Genomic DNA, 5,412 nt, shown 5'->3' with positions numbered 1-5,412 from the left:
GGTAGGTAATTTCTATGAGATGGGTAAGTATATAAATCAGGGGTGAAATCTACTTACCTTCCCTACCAGTTCGGAAATGCACACGCCACATGCAGGCACTCGCTTCGCTCACGCATAGGCACACATAATTTATTTATTTTATTATTTATTTATTATTGCGATTTTTATACCGCCCTTCTCCCGAAGGACTCAGGGCGGTGTACAGCCAGATTATAAAAACAATACAATATACAGATTAAAACAAAAAGTTAAAATAACATATTCTATAAATGGCCGAAAATTTAAAACCGTCAAATTTAACCCATAAAATTCATAAAATACCCCAATTAAAATTATTTAAAATTAAAGTTTAAAAAATTTAGGCCAGTCCCTTTTGGATAAACAAGTGCGTTTTCAATTCACGGCGAAAGGTCCGAAGGTAAGGTAGTTGACGCAAACCAGGGGGAAGTTCGTTCCAGAGGGTAGGAGCTCCAACAGAGAAGGCCCTTCCCCTGGGGGCCGCCAGCCGACATTGAGAAGACCCTCTCTGTGTGAACGTACGGGTCGGTGGGAGGCATAAGGTAACAGCAGGTGGTCCCGTAAGTACCCGGGCCCTAAGCCATGGAGCGCACACACGGACCCTCTGCGCATACGCAAACTCTTCTGCACATGCACAGAGGGTTTAAAAAAAGGTTATTTCCTGTTTAAAACCATGAAGTAACACCAACCGGGCAGGTGGGCAGAGCCGCACGCTGCTGTCGTTACCGGTTCTCCGAACCACCTGCCACCATCGCTACCAGTTTGGCTGAACCAGTACGAACCAGTAGCATTTCACCCTGATATAAATGCTGTATAAATGAAATGAACATAATCAATATTAATAGCTATTATGGCTTTTAAGAAATAGATAATAAAATCATATCTTAACTCTATTCCTTAAGCTCAGAAGAATAAGTTTCTTTTCAGTTTTGTATAATTATTCTCTTTGCTGTGACCCAGATTCAATAGAGCCAAAGCTCTTTTTATGAGACATCAAATTCCATGTTTTAAGAAAGTAGTTCAAACACCCGCATCTTGAACTGGAGCCAGAAACAAACTGGTAACCAATGCAGCTTATACAACAGAGGTATAACTTATGCACTATCACAAATGTATCTGCTCTCATCAATGCATTTGGAACCAGCTGAAGTTTCTGAGTACTGTTCAAGGGCAGCCTCATATTGAGTACATTGCCAATAGTCTTATTGGGAAGTGGCCAGGGCATGAGTGACCATGAGTAGGTCCTCTTGATCCAGGAACAGGTGTAACTGGCACAGAATATGACCGTATGCAAAGGTCCTCCTAGCATAATTGCCACCTGCTCCTCAAGCTGGAATTGTGAGTCCATGACAACCTCCAGGTTGTGCAAAGGACCTGTTTGGGCAGTGCAACCGCAGTATCTCAAAACCCAAAGCTGCTCAATCTTGCCAGGGTTCAGTTGAAGCCTATTGTTCTCCATCCAGATTTTTACAGCCCCCAATATTGGGATAGGATGTACACTGCATTGGTTAATTCACCAGAGATACTGGCGATACACATACTGATCATACCTCAAACCTTGGTGACAGATAAGGTCACCCAGTAATTCATTTAGATGTTGAATAGGAGAGGATACAGCCGTGACCCCTGTAGCATCCCACATAGCAGATAGTAAAAGGCAAGATCTATCCTCCCCAACCACAGCTAAAACTGACCCCATAGAAAAGAGATGAACCAGCCCAACATGGTGCCACCCATCCCCAATCATTTGTCAGTCCAGAAGAATAACATGGTTCCTGGTATTGAAAGCCACTGAGAGATCAAGTAAGGCAAGGATGGATGCAGGACCACCCTCCTGCCATTCAAGAAATCATACAAAAGCAAAATCAATGCCATTTCTGTTTCATACCCAGATCTGAAATCTGACTGAAAAAGATCCAGATAATTCACTTCATCCAGGGTCCTCTGAAGCTGTCATATAACCACCTTTTCAGTCATCTTCCTCCATTTTGTCTGGCAGAGGCTGAAAAAATTATTCTGCACATCCCTGCAAAAGATTTTGAAGGCCCCATTAGCCAAGAGAGTTGTATCACCTGAAACAGGGATGTTGTAATTGTAATCTTTAACAAAATTTCTATTTTGAAAAGTAATTAGTTGTCCCCCTTGGGCACACAAGGGCAGCAATAACTGCACCTAAATATTGGGGAATATTTTTGAAGGTCCTTAGAAATCTCCTTTATTTGAAAAGCAGACTTCAATAGAATACTGTTCTTTAAATAAAGCAGGACTTTTCATACTACACTTAATTATAATTGCATTGATTGAAATACCTGACCCTAATTTTTCCTTCAAATGAACTGACAGTACCTTCACATACCTTTGCCCCAACTATGTAGCTTTGATTCATTTTCATCAATGAATAAATGAGCAAGTAGCAATAGCACTTAGAAATATATCATTTCATAGCGCCTTGCAACCCTCTGTAAGTGGTTTACCAGAGTCAGCATATTGCCCACAACAATCTGGATCCTAATGTTACAGATTTCAGAAGGATAGAAGGTTGAGTCAGTGGTGGGATTCAAGTAATTTAACAACCGGTTCTCTGCCCTAATGATTTCTTCCAACAACCAGTTTGCCAATCTGTTCAGAAAGTTAATAACCGGTTCTCCCGAAGTGGTGCGAACTGGTTGAATCCCACCACTGGGTTGAGTCAACTTTGAGCTGGTGAGAATCAAACTGCTTGCAGTGGGCAGAGTTAGCCTGCAATACTACATTCTAACCACTGCACCACCAGGCACCAACATTATCTTTAGATTGTCCAAAATGGAAGTTGGCTGATTGGTGATACAGGATGGGGAGGAGTTTGAAAGCCAGTGGGGCTGGGAAGTATGCCCAGGCCTGTAGGAACCCTGAGGGTTGGAAGTAGAGTATGGGGTGCCTCAGGACGTGGCCCTGCACTAGGTCTCCCAGTGCCTTCCCTACCCAAAGCACACCAGGGAGACCAAAGATGATAAGCAAGGTAATTACATGGGCACCTTGCTTAATGAGAGTCATGATTTCCAACCATAATGGGCAGGTTCCATCATGACTAAATTGAGGACTGCCTATATCTAGTTTTAGGATTTCTGTGTGGGGAACAGAAAACATTTTAAGTCATATTAATGCAGAAGTACTGAAAATTCAAAAGGGTTCACAAACTCTTAAGCACCATTGTATCTCATTAAAACTTCAACATAAATCTGCCAACTTTCCTAAAAAAAATTCTGTCATTTGAATTAATGTGTCTCATTAGTCTAGCAGCTTGTTTTATTAGTAATACACTTTTACTGTCGAACTGCTAATCATGTTTTCTTTCTCATCAATTAGTAAGGTTCAAATGTCTATAATAAAGGATATGAAATGAGTTACATCTCTCAGCATCTGTGACTTAAAATGCTTTAATTAAAAAATCTCAACAGGCATCTATGGGAGAAGCAAAAAAAAGGTCAAGATAGCAGCTGTGAGTGCTGAACAAAGCCAACGTTTTTTTTAATTTAGGGGCTTTGTAAAAAGACATCACATTGATCACATTACCAACCAACATACTACAGTATTATTACAGAAGAGTAGTACGTCGCTTGGTAGTGTAAAGATCTACTAGTATGGGAGGAGCCTAACCTCTCTTTAAGACTTCTTGTGTTAAAAAAGTATATCCTAATTGGAAAACTACTGTGCTGTCATAACATTCTTGAAATGAAGAACAAAATCCACAACAGTAACAGCATTGTCTAGAAATGCCTCTAATTACACCACATTAAGAGACTGTTTGCAGTCTAATATTGCTTATATATTAGTAGCTGATAGTGTTTCAAGCAGAATAGTTTTCAATTATTTGAAATGAATACTAGAAGAACATTCTTCAGAATCATTACTGAGAAGTCTCAGGTTGTAAATGATTATTCAATGGTTAAGCAAGACGATTCTGGTACTTATAAGCTGCATCTGTCAGAAAGACAGGGTGGGGATTGTTTTATTAAATAGATCAGGGGTTTCCAACCTGGGCAACTTTAAGCCTGGCGGACTTCAACTCCCAGAATTCCCCAGCCAGCAAAGCAAAAGAGTTGAAGTCCGCCAGGCTTAAAGTTGCCCAGGTTGAACACCCCTGAAATAGATCACTTATTTATTTATTTTTTATTTATTTATTTTATTTTGTCACAACAATATATGTAGGTATCATACAAAAAGATTATATAGTAAATAAACACATATGGGTAAATATAAGGAGGTATAAGCATATATATATGAAGAAGAAGAAAAAAACAATGGGACAGGAACGGTAGGCACGTTTGTGCGCTTATGCACGCCCCTTATGGTCCTCTTAGGAATGGGGTGAGGTCAATAGTAGAAAGTTTTTGGTTAAAGGTTTTAGGATTATGAGAAGAGACCACAGAGTCAGGTAAAGTATTCCAAGCACTGATGATTCTGTTACAGAAGTCATATTTTCTGCAATCTAGATTAAAGCGGTTGACATTAAGTTTAAATCTATTGGTTGCTCTTGTATTATTGCAATTAAAGCTGAAGTAGTCTTTGACAGGAAGGACATTACAATAGATGATTCTATGAGTTAAACTTAGGTCTTGTCGAAGGCGACTGAGTTCCAAGTTTTCCAAGCCCAGGATTTCAAGTCTAGTGGGATAAGGTATTTTGTTGTTTACAGAGGAATGGAGAACTCTTCTTGTAAAATATTTCTGGACACGTTCAATTGTATTGATGTCAGAGATATGGTGAGGGTTTCAAACAGGCGAGCTGATTTCTAGAATTGGTCTAGCAAATGTTTTATATGCTCTGGTTAGTAGTGTAGTGTTTTTGGAAAAGAAGCTACATAAGATTAGGTTTACAACTCTTAGAGCCTTTTTTGCTATGTATTTGCAGTGGGCTTTGGCACTTAGATCATTTGACATGAAAACTCCAAGGTCTTTAACGGGATGGGAGTCATCTGTGAGGTAATGTCCATCAAGCCAGTACTTAGTGTTTGGGTTCTTTTTTCCTATATGTAAGACTGAGCATTTGCTGATTGAGATTTGGAGTTGCCAAGTTTTAGACCAAGCGGTTAGATGATCAAGGTCTTTTTGAATGATAGATGTATTATCAGTGGTGTTAAATAGTTTGACATTGTCAGCAAAGAGAACACAATTACTTGAGATATGGTCACAAAGATCATTAATGTATAGTATGAAGAGTGTTGGTCCAAGGACGCTGCCTTGAGGAACGCCACTCTTGACAGGAACAGGATTTGATAGAGCATTGCCAATTTTGTTGTCTGTTAGACAGAAAAGCAGATATCCATTTGTGAAGTGTTTGAATCGATTCTTTTCTACAGATAAGTTTAGACAAAAACAAGTTGCATTGGAAGGAACTGCTCAACGAACTTGGGAG

Source organism: Ahaetulla prasina, chromosome 3 (genome assembly GCF_028640845.1).
Source record: "Ahaetulla prasina isolate Xishuangbanna chromosome 3, ASM2864084v1, whole genome shotgun sequence".
NCBI classification, from domain to species: Eukaryota; Metazoa; Chordata; class Lepidosauria; order Squamata; family Colubridae; genus Ahaetulla; species Ahaetulla prasina.
Note: the sequence above shows the minus strand (reverse complement) of the source record.